This window comes from Canis lupus, chromosome 15, assembly GCF_003254725.2.
Source record: "Canis lupus dingo isolate Sandy chromosome 15, ASM325472v2, whole genome shotgun sequence".
Lineage (NCBI taxonomy): Eukaryota > Metazoa > Chordata > Mammalia > Carnivora > Canidae > Canis > Canis lupus.
In genome coordinates this window covers 19,978,875-19,991,360 of record NC_064257.1, presented here as the reverse complement: position 1 = coordinate 19,991,360, position 12,486 = coordinate 19,978,875, and the positions used below count along the sequence as shown (strand labels likewise).

General features: G+C 36.7%; 1 non-coding gene across 1 annotated transcript; it reads right to left on the bottom strand.

The window, feature by feature from the left end:
* Window positions 1–11,731: 11,731 nt before the first annotated feature.
* On the bottom strand, window positions 11,732–11,838 carry LOC112654905 (U6 spliceosomal RNA). The gene has a single exon (XR_003133456.1). It is a non-coding gene; the product is annotated as a U6 spliceosomal RNA (small nuclear RNA).
* Between the last annotated feature and the right edge of the window lie 648 nt (window positions 11,839–12,486).

Sequence of the window (12,486 nt, the reverse complement as noted above, 5' to 3'; positions counted from 1 at the left end):
CTTTCCAAAAGGACCTATATGATCAATGAGAGAAATCTGACATGGCTTAATACAAGAGCAACTAAGAAAGAAACAATTAGAATAAGTTCAAATGTAGTTACCTATCATAAAACTAATTTAACCATTAGCATCTTTATTGAATATTTATTTAATATCTGCTGCATGACACAGTACTAGCCTGAAACCCTGAATAAAATTATTCAACTATTGCTAATTATAATTAGTGTATTATTGATACAATAATTCTGCATTAGAAAAATAAACTCGAAATCCCAGTTATGACAGCAAATATGTATTTTTTCTACATTATTACTAAGGATTCAGCTGGGTTTGAATCAAGGTTGTGTTGAGTTCTGGTTTGCACCAAGAATTTTCCTTCTGAGACCAGGAGCTACTAATATACAATCTTCACACAGAGGAATGAGAGAGGGGCAAGTGGAAACATCATGTCTCTCAAGACAGCTTTCTGTACGTCAAAGAAAGGCATATAACCAAGTACAACATCAATGCAATAAGGAAATAAAACCTGCTTACTCTTGTGGGAGGAACTAAAAGCTCACATAGCAAAAGATATGTAATTCCTTTGTAAGGAGGAAGAGAAGAATTAGGAAAAACAATCCAATCTACCAAAAAGGTATGACTTACACTCATGAGTTCAAGTGAGAGGAAAAAAATAAATGCACCCATAATTTAGTGGGAATTCATTAAAGAGAGCTACATATACCGAATATATTTTAAGGTCATTTTTGTGGCTATTGGAAGAACAAGGAGCAAGAAAGTAAGCAGACCAGTTAGGAAGCTATAACAATTGTCTAAGAGAGATGATGGCCTGGGCCATGATGATGACAGAGGTGACCAAGAGCATTAGAGTTAATTTGTATTTTAGCAGACTTGGTCATTATTAGCTATTGTAGCGGGGGAAGAAGCATGTTTGAAGAATATCACTTTAGCTTCTGGCTTGGATAATAAGAGAAATGATGCTGAAATGGGGAAACATGAAGGGAGAGTGTTACAGTCTTTGTGATTAATCCCAATTCATTCCTTCAAAATGATTAACCTAAGCCAGTTGTCCTAAACAGGACATGTTCTTCCCCACTCTCAGGCTCTTGGGAAATGCCAGGTGGGGAATTTTGGGGTTTTCCTAGTGACCGAAAGGTATTTTTCATTAAGGGTCTTAAATGGTGAACATTCTAAAATGCATGGGACAGTCCCACAGAACAAAGGTTTGAAATGTCCTCCCTGCTCTTCCCTGAGGCACCAATATACCCCTGTTGAGAAGTCCTGGCCTAGAATTATTATGATAATCTCATTCTAATCACCAATGATTTGGTCAGGAATAAAGGTATGACTCTGTTCTGACAAGTAGGACAAACATCCTGGAGAGCTTCCATGAGAGATTTCCCTAGTTTTAAAACAGAAAAATGGAAAGAAACAGTCCCATTTCCCCTTGAACACTGTTAGGAGATGATGCCTGGAATGTCTGCAGCAGAATTAGTAGAGGTCAATCAGAAGATGCTACAGTAGATATAGAATAAATAATTCTAGGGGATTATAATTTAGTTAGGGAGAAGTGTATGAGTACCCATGAAATAACCAGAGATATCATAAATAAATATTTACTTCATAACTTTGAGATATGGAATTGTACCGCCTACACTTTTGGAAAAGGTCAGTACACTCAAGCAGGTACTAACAAAGGTTCACTGAATTACAATTATTCAAAAACACATTTCATTTTTACAATTGTTGGCTAAAGAACCATTTTGTGAACTATATTATATGTCTTAACCCAAGGCTACAAATTGGAAACCCACAGATATATAGTTGAGTGGCGAAATGTTTCAAAATTTTTTAATTATGCAGTTGCCAATATTTAAAGATTGGGAGATTTCACATTAAAATCTGGACTTCTACATTCACTTGAAGACATAATGGCTCTGGTCCCATTTTCCTACCTATCAACGACAAGCTGGAGCTGAGAAGAGAGCACTGCCCTCCATCCTCCAGGCTCCAATAGCAAGTTTCACCGGCATATTGAATGAGCACCCCTTAATCTCTTTTGGATTAGGGTTCACTTCTGTTCAATCAGTGGGTTGAGTCAAGTGACCCGGTATCAATATTCTGTGATCCTAAAGCCTGTCATTTACAGTGATAGCAAATTAGTGAAAATTCAGATTGTTTTTCCTTTCCTGTCCACGCCTCCTCCGTATTTATCCATCATACTGGCTGATGCACATTTTAGTCTATATGTGCTGCCTGGTTGAAAAGGGAGTGGTTAAAAGTCATTCTATTCAGCCTCCCTGTGGTTTGGTTAAAGATAAACCTACAGTTTCCTCCGTTTACGAAAAAGAGAACACCTTCCATTATTAGTAAGGTGAAAATCTAACAAATTGGGCAATCAAACAAGGGTGTTCACTAGTAAAATGACTTAGCCAGCAAGAAGAACACTGGCTCATCTTTCATCTTAATACTGAAGAAAAGGGTTATTGGTTTAAAAAAATTTTTTTACCTGCTTAGTGACACATTCAAAACAAACAATTATTTACATTTGAAAATACCAGATAATAACAGATACTTCTAACTGGATAGCATGAATTTCATTTATGATCTCTCATTTTCTTTTTCAGTGAAAGAATATTACCTGTTTTTGACCCCATCAAGAAGCTATTAAGAACGCATTTTTCAGCTTTTGTGGCATCCTGCTGTTCTATTGACACTGTTGCACTAACCAACAGACCTCCCTCATTCAATCCATTTAAAAGACAAACAAAGGGGTTAGGCATCAGAATTTCAGCTTATTTTCCCTTCTCACCTAAGGTTTACTAAAATAAAACAGAGCTATGGTCAATAGCTTGTTAAGCAACAAATGTAAATTTTATACAGGCTCCCATAAAGCTACCCTCTTCTAAACTCTAGAAACTATGTATCTGAAATACTCTTTTGCAAAGCACTATATTTACAGGCTTTGTATTGACACCTACTAGAAGATATTAATATAAAAAAGCAAGACTTGGTGTCTCCAACTGCAGAGAAAATAGGAAGCTGACTCTCCTGAGAGCAGTGAATTTGGCAAATACCCTTTATGTCATTCAACCAAGGCAATAGATGTAGTAAAGAAATGTAAATCAGTTGCTCAGACGGTCTTGGAAATACCGTGACTGTTATGGTTAACCTATAATAAGGATGAAAAATGAGATCACCACTCCATTTGTCTTCAAAAATTTTTCTGTCTTGAACATATAATATTCTGATGCCTTTGTGGCACAAATATAATGCCACTCCTTTTTATCCTCACTCAACGGTGTATTTAAAGAGGGTGTTCAATTAGAGACAGACAGGCAGCCATAAGTAGTAATGGGGAGACTGATCATTTTTTATTCATTCAAAGTGTCAAAGAAAAGATGACTTATGTTTTAAGATTATGTTGATTGGGGAGTCTTTTTCAGCTATAAAGAAACATATTTAAAATAGAAGAGTACAAAAAAAAAATAAAATAAAATAGAAGAGTACATTTAAAAGTTTTCAAATGCAATTATACTAAGGAGCCAGTATCAAAACAAGTCTCAACTTGCACTTACAGGGAAAGATACCTTTTGCTAAGATATGTGGAAAAGTTGCTTTAGGTTCTGCATTGTCAAAGCAGTGCAGCCTGTATGTGGTGTGATCCACGACCGTAACCGTATCCTGAGCAAGACTTCACTATTCTATATACCACCACTTATGCTCACCCTTGAAGAGACAACAGAATTTTAATAAAACCTGAATTGATATAATAAGACAAAGTAGCACTGGCAAAAAGTCTGTCATATTTTCAAGGTGGATAGCTTCAGGATGCTTACTTTATCTACATTTTGATAAATTCTATTCACAATATTATCTACTACTTTTGGCCAAAGTTCCAGTGTTGTCTTTAAGCTTCAAAAGTAGAATTTGAATTCCATTATTCCAAACTGATTATTTTAATCTTTTCCACACTTACTAGAAGAATATAAGAATCCACCCTGAGTATAAATAAGCATATATTATATAGCACTGATGTAATCTAGAATCTTGGAATGGAGTCCATTGTTCTAACTTAATTCTGGAACAAATTAGCATATGGCATGTATAGCTAAGTGTGTTGAGATTGAAAACTTGTCCTATGAATTCTTTGGGTAAGAAATTTCTAAATGTGAAATTGGGTGATTTAATAAAATATAGATAAGAGATCTCTTAAAACTTCTTAGGGAGTAAGTTCAGAAGTAAGGTTATATAATTTTAAGAAGACAGCAAACAAGCCTCTAAGTGTTTAGTTCTTTAATTAGATAAAAAATATAAATCAAATACTTAACAGCTTTCAAAATTATTGTACAAATGGGGTTCCTGGGTGCACTCATTCAGGTAAGTGTCTGTCTTTGGCTCAGGTCATGATCCCAGGATCCCAGGATTGAGCACCGCATGGGGTTCCCTGCTCAGTGGGGAGCTTGCTTGTCCCTCTGTACTCGCTTTCTCTCTTTCTCAAGTAAATAAATAAAAAAACCCAATAAACTGGGGCAAAACATTGAAACTAACAGAATTCGTGAGTCGGCTATTAAGCCAACTTTTATTTCTTCACATGTTCATTCATTCATTTATTCAATATTTATTGAACCCTTACTACATACTAGCACCTGAAAGAAGTTTCAAAAATACTAAGCATACAGCAATTTACAAAATCATTTCATACATATAATTATATATAACTATATATCTATAAAACACTATTCTTATATTCCTTATATTCTTATGTCTATTCATAAAAAACATAAAACATGTATTAATCTAATTAGCCAGCTAGGGAAGTAAGCATGAATAGAGTCTGGCCCAGTACTTCCTCACCTAGGAGAAAAAGCTTTGGAGCTGCAATCTCCCTGAGGGAGACGCTGTCACATATGCCTTTCTGGGAGGGATTAAGAAACCAGAGCAGCTGGGACCCATTTTCAAATCTAAAACTGACATGAAAGGCTTTACATGAATGACTAAAAACTCTAAGTTCAGATAAGCTGGAAGAGCCTAAGAAAGGGATGCATTAGTCTTGGTGTTAAACCAAAGAAAATTGATTAGATCACAAAATGGGCAGGTTTCACTTATGATCCTAATAGCCTACGCAAATGAAAAACAAAGATCTGCACCCTTATTTATCAGTCTTCTTGCATATCGTACTCAGAAGATAGTAAGAATTAGAGGTTATCTAAGAAATGTCACAGGCTGAACTAAAATAACCAAGACTACAATTTGTGTTGACATCTTTCGCTTTTCAAAATTTTTGACAATTTTCCACATATGCCATTCTTGAAATATAAAAGATCAGTAGCTTTTTGCTAATACAAGGTAGTATTTGCTGCTTTGTATTCCTTTGTCGTCTTCTCCTGGGAGTGCCCCTTCATTGGTTAAGTGGTACTTTTTCTTAAACATCTTCATAAACAAGAAGAGTTTAATATCAACTTACAACAGGATCTTATATTATATTCTTAGATATCAAGGTGTATTAGTCCATAGTTTAAATTTGGGTTACAGTCAAATGAGATTATAAGAGTCCTAGTAGTTTAGAGTGCTATCAAATTAAAGTGAAAATAAAGAGCTAATCCTATTTTATTTCCCATCTCTCTATAAAGAATGTCAAATGATGATAGTGATGACTAAGTTTCTAGACATATGGAACATAGCACCTATGCAACACTGCTTTGATGTTTACGAAGTGTCAATTTCTAAAATAAATATAGAAACTTACCAGTTAACACTAACACCTGCTACCATTACATTGTAGAAGTGTATAGAATTAGTAAAAATAAAGAGAAACAGTATATTGCTTAATTGTTGACAGCTAAAAATGTTTGCTTGTTAACCTTTGCTGATTCTAGTCAAATAGAGTCTTCTACTGAGCCTGGCTCCAGATTTCACTTGGCGGAAGACCAGTGCTATGGACATCATTTCATTTTGTTTTAATTTATTTATTCATGAGAGACACATAGAGAGAGAGGCAGAGACACAGGCAGAGGGAGAAGCAGGCTCCATGGGGGGAGCCCGATGTGGGACTCGATCCTGGATCCCACGATCACGCCCTGATCCGAAGGTCGATGCTCAACTGCTGAGCCACCCAGGCGTCCCTGGACATCATTTCAATATCACAACTTCAGGTTCTAAATTAAAGGCATTTCTATATTCCATACATTTCATTTACTTAGAAAAATTAATATTACATTGCTGTTCTCTGATGGTAGTAACATGCAATACTCATATTCTCTAAATTTTTCTTTGTATAAAAAGCCAAAGAAACATTCTCATTCATGAAGAACAATTATTGGTGCTAGCATTTCTAGAAAGCCTACTCTCTTGCCCTTTCTCCTGTGGGTTCCAATACAGGTAAAGTTTGCTTTACCTGTTTTTCAAATAATGGGGATCAACTTAAACTATGAAATGCATGTAGAACTCTCTGGTATTGGCTGCATTAGAGCAATAGTAAAGATCCCTAATATGGTCTCACTCTATCCCAGAATTTAGACCCTGGGGCCTACCTTGGAAAAGGCTAAATCCATAAAACTCTCTTACCCAAACACTTGCATGAAGCATCATGGACTATAACATCTCCCGTGGAATGCCAGAAAGAGGATGTGCATAGTTACTTTACCCAACGCATAACTTGAGCCAGTGAATGACCTCCTGCCCCAATCAACATGTCATTCTCTTTCACATGGAAAAAACAGTGAGGGGTACAGAGAAAATTAGCACATTTTCCTTTCAATTCTGTCTTCCTTCCAGGGTTTGGGTGCAGTCCCTCTCAAGAAAATGAAAGAAAAGATGACAAAGTAGTCCCCCAGAAACTAATTTTATGGAAATGTATTATAATGATTTCATATTACTCATGCTTTTTTTTTTTTAAAGAAAACCTATTGTTTTGCCATAATAACTTTCCAAAATTAATAGATTACACAAGATTATTTGGCCAATATCTCTCTTCTCCAATAAAAGTCACTAACAGTTATGATAAAATCAGCCATCTGTTCTATTGACTTGATAGAAAGTCATCATAGGATGTGCAAATTTTATCAATTATATCACCTCATGTGTTTTTGAATATTTGTCTAACAAGAAACTTGATTAATGGCAGCTGAGATGATCCTGAGGGATACTGGCCAATGTCATCATTGGAGGAAGCTCTCTTAGATTATTTTGTGCATGCATTCACCCACCACATGACAGGTGGTGTTCGAAGCACTAGAGCAATAGGCAAGTCTCTGTTCTCATACACTTTCATTCTGGAAGATGCTTATAGTCAATAAGTAAAAGAAATTCATAAGTGAGATAGTTTTAGGGAGTGATAGGTGTAATGGAAGATACTGAAGCTACTTGATATGATAATTACTGGAGATCCCCAACGAGAGAGGGGATAGGGAGGATGTTGGATTGAGTGGTCAAGAAAAGCTCTCCAAGGAGAAACCTTCTAGTCTGAGACCTAAATTAGAAGGATGCATACAGAGTGTGCATAAGACACGCATAAAGATCATAAGACACAAAGTCTTGGGGTGCCTGGATGGCTCAGTTGGTTAAGTGTCTGACTCTTGATCTCAACTCAGGTCTTGATCTCAGGGTCAGGAGTTCAAGCCCCACACTGAGCTCCATACTGGGCGCAGAGCCTACTTTAAAAAAAAAAAAAAAGGCACGAAGTCCTAAAAATGAGAAGCTACTGTTTCAGCTTTTATAGAATCCAGCCTATTCCATTCTAAGAAAATTTTGCTCTATATGATGTTACCATACAGTTCAACAGCTTACTCCTTTGTAAATAACACATGGCAAGTCAGTGGGAAATGGCATATAACTAATGATGAATCCTGTGGTGTTGATCCATGATAAGGGATGAATGAATGAATCCATACCCAGTGCCTACTAAATGTGAGGCATTGATAATTGTTCTTTTATACTCTGCTTACTTTGAGCAAATACATCTTTGTTCATGTAGTGAATTCATATCTAGTTCCTCTATGTGCCAGGTACCATACTTAGCATTAGAGTCAAAAATTAACCTGACACAGTACTCCCTGCAGTATACTTCTGCTCAATGGAGGGCAGTTGACAATTCAACAGGCAATTGTGATTTGGCGTCATCAGTGCCATCAAATGAGTAAAACTGAAGTACCAGAGGTGCACATGAAGTTGCTTTTAGGCTCCTTGAGGATAGGGGTCAAGAAAAGCTTCCTAAGATGAAGTAACATTTAAACAAGATGCTAGGGATATGTAGGGAATAACTAGGCCATTGGGCCAAAAGTAGCTTAGGGAAGAAAATAATTACAAGTCCTTCTCCATGTCTGGAGCCATTGAAGGAAATGGTCAAGAGATAAGATTGCAAAATCAGCAGTGGAAAATCACACAGAACCCTGTCTGCTGAGCTAAGAAATTTGGATTTTTATGTGGCGGCAACAGGGAACCACTAAAGAGCTTTAAGTGGGGGAATGACATGACAGATTTGTGAGTTTTAAAAAAATCTCTCTAGCTTCAGTCTGGTGATTCCAAGGTGAGGAGGGGGAAAAAAGCAGGCTGAACACAAAGTGAACATAATCCATTCAAATAGTTTGCTATAAAAATTTGAAAACCCCCACTGAGCTGGATTTCCATCCAAATCTCACAGTGCACCACTTTAAACCTTACTTATGAACTTCACTCACATTTTTAATACTCAGGTGATGAATTTAATCACAGAAGGTTGCATTGTATTACTTACTTCATGTATTTTGAAATGTGAGTTTTTCACTGAGTCAGCACGGCCATATCGCTTAGCTCAGGAAAACATGTCAATCCTTATGCCCCTCAAAACTGCCATTAACACACATGGCATCAAATTTTTCTAGGTGATGTGAAATTAAATCATGCCTCTTTGCAATGTATTCTAATCAGCTACTCCATTAACTGTTTTCAAATGGTAATCAACTAGGCTCCAAATGAATAGTTACATATTCAGCTTGCTCCATGAATTCTATGAATGCATAAACCGTAACAAGTTGTAATTATATTACTTTCAGAAGTCATTTACAGCAATTGAACAAACTAAGAAAAATTCCAAGATTCTTGTGTGACAGCGCAATTAAACAATATGAACTGCAAGACTCCACTTCATATTCTAAAATTTAGTTAAGATGTACTTTCTGAGAAAAGATCGTTTTGGAATACAGACATTATTCAGGTTAAGGCTTTATAACTTTAAATTATGGACCACCGAGCAAAATTATCAGAAAATTTTTTGTTACGTGCCTTATTAAATAAATTTCTCTAACAGGGAAAAATCTTCTCTTTCAATACAGAGGTAGGTATTAATCTTTGTAGCAAGAAGACTACTTGGGAAAATATAATTCATACTTTTATAGTACCTACTATGTGCCAGGTGCTGAGCTAGGGACGCTATGTTTTTGACCTATGTCATCTGTTTCATACTGAATACGTGATAGAAGAACCCAACTTCCTCTAGTCGGAATTCCTCAATTTCAAGTAGTAGTTATAAGAGACTAGTAGCATTTCAATTACCTATTGCTACATAACATACCACGTCCAAACCTTAGGAGTTTAAAATAACAACCACTATTTATTATCCTTCATGATTCTGTGGATTGATCAAAAAGTTCGGCTCTGTGGTGATGGGTTGGGCATTGGGTTAGTTGGAAGGTTTATATAGGGGCCTTGTTCCCACGGCAAGGAGTTGGTGTTGGCAGCCAGCTGGGGCTCAGTTGGGAGTGTTGGCCAGACGCTTTGGTTCTTCCCTATGGAGGCCTCTCTACATGGTCGCTTGGACTTCCTCATAGCATTGGAATTGTGTCCCAAGAAGAAACATTCTAAGAGTGAGCATTCTAAGACTATAAACCTGGCATGCAAACACTTATTGTGGTAGGTAAAATGGCCTCCACAAAGATAGCCATGCTCTAATCCCTGAAACCTGTGAATATATTATCTTCACGCAAAAGAGACTGCAGATGTGATTAAGGTAGAGATGGGAAGATTAGCCTGGATTATCTGGGAGGGACCAATGTAATCAGAAGAGTCCTTGTAAGAGGGAGGCAGGAGTAAGACTGATTTGAAGATGTTATACAGGTGGCTTTGAAAATGCAGGAAGGGGCCACAAACCATGCATATTCACAGGTTCTAGGGATTAGGGCACAGACATTTCCGAGGTTCATTATTCTGCTTATCATATTTCTCCAAAACTGAAATCTTTGTGACAAGGAGAGGTGAGAAGTACAGCATTAGTCTACTCTGTGCCCTGTCTAGGAATAAACCCTCAAAGGAGCAATTAGCACAGATAAATGCATCATCATTCTGCTGCTCACTAGCTCCAACAGCATTCTGAGGAGACAATTTATTTGAGATGTTACTCCTCCAAAATTAGTCACAGTTGGGTATTTCATAACCAGCTCTGCTTCATCATTAAAGGGCAAGTCTCCTCCAACGAGCAGCAATGCTGTTTTTACAAGAACTCCATAAACTGCCTTGACAATGAAGAACAAAACCTGAAAATCAAGTATTCAAAATGACCCCATGACATCATTTAATGGACTGTGTACCTACAGCGGCGGATACATCCCTCTTCACTCTGCAAACATTTTGCACTTTTTGTTTCTGCTCTGAATCTACTAGTGGCTTTTTCATTGTCAAATGCAATGTAATTAGGGCTTCTGTGGTGAACTGTGATTACCCTCTGTTTTAAAACACGTGTCTCCTACCTATAGATGCATAGAGACTAAGATGAATAGGTAGGCAGAGACAGCTACGCTTTTTAAGGAATCCAAACGCCTTACTGATACATTTTAAAATATTAATTTTTAAAATATTGTATTGGACTCGGTTGGGGTGCCTGGTTGGCTGTCTGTAGGGCATGCTACTCTTGACCTCAGGGTCATGAACTCAAGCCCCACGATGGGCATGGAGCCTACTTAAAAAACAAAATAAAACAAAATGCTATTAAAAAATGTATTGGACATGCTTGACAAAACAAAGCTGTAAAGAAAACAAAGCTTAAGAATTAAGCTAAGGAATACTGAGATATCCCAAGTGAGGAAAATTTTATCCCAACATCTTTGTTAATTGTCATTCAAGTAGGAGAAAAATAGATAAATGAGTTGGTGTGAAGATGTTTTATATTCACTGAAATCTTTTTATGACGCAAGTTTAAATTCTGTTCCCGAAAGGAAAATTTCAGAGTGCTGCCCATACCACCACCAACGATGGAGAGAGCCTGGGGAATATTAGAACGCCTGGGAAGAATTACGTTTGGAAGCTTTTAGTGAACTTAATACAGTGAGGTGGAAGGGAGCCTCCTTCTGGTCAACTACGTAGAAGAGCATGTTGGTTTTTACTGAAAGTTCTTTGCCTATTTTACAGCTGAAATTGCAACAAGCTTCTCTAACTGAAAAAGATTCTGCGGTATAAATACAGGAAGAGGAAAGAAAATAATCACCCCGAACTACATCAGGAGAAATGTGCCCAAACATACATGCACTTCAAAGTAAAGGAAGTTCCACAGTGTTTCAACTGCTAAATAATCATTTTACACAATCGTCAAATTCCAAAGAAAACATAGCCTACACATTAAATACGTTTTCAAATTATCAGTAGGCTTAGGACAAATTCTATAAGATAAATAATTTGCAACTGAGTTTTCAAATGACCTTTTCTTTATTAAAATATGCATTAATTTAATGTAGTCTAGATGTAAATTTCTAACATATTTTTTAGAAATAAGGGACACTTCACAAATTTGTGTGTCATCCTTATGCAAGGGCCATGCTCATCTTTAACATATCGTTTCAATTTTAGTATATGTGCTGCCGAAGCAAGCACTAGACTTTAATATTTATTATAATAAATGTACTATAGGAGCATAAATCCTGATTCATATATTTTAATTTACAAATCCATCAGTTTGATTAATGGAGCCATTTTTCTCTCCAATCATGTTAAATTACATCCATAGCCAGAACCCTGAAGTAAATTATGAGCTCATTCAGGAAACATCCTGCCAAGAGAGTATTTGGCACACAGTAGGCAGTCAATAAATATCGAAAACGATAAACATTTATTCTATCAAAGCATACATAGCAGTATAGATTTTCAACCGTGTGTAAACTCTTCAATTGAAATGTTAACAACAGCCCAGTCCCTCATCCAACACACCTGAGAGTTGCTTTCCCTTCCATTAATTGAAAAGCATTCAGGAGAGAGACGTTAATTAATATTAATCAAGCCTACCAGGAAAGTAAGGTGGTGCTATTGCCAATGTACTCTTGAGACCATATAATCATGATTTTAGAGTCACTGCATTCTTTGTTCCTTCAGTTTATGCTGATATTTAATTGCATGTGATAATGTAGAAATAATCACTGATCGAGAAAAATCAGGTTCTACCTGAGGCCCACCTGGGTGAAGTCCAAGTCATTGTGAGACCTTATGTCCAATTTACCCTGAGTTCTGGTTTACCAGGTAATGTCC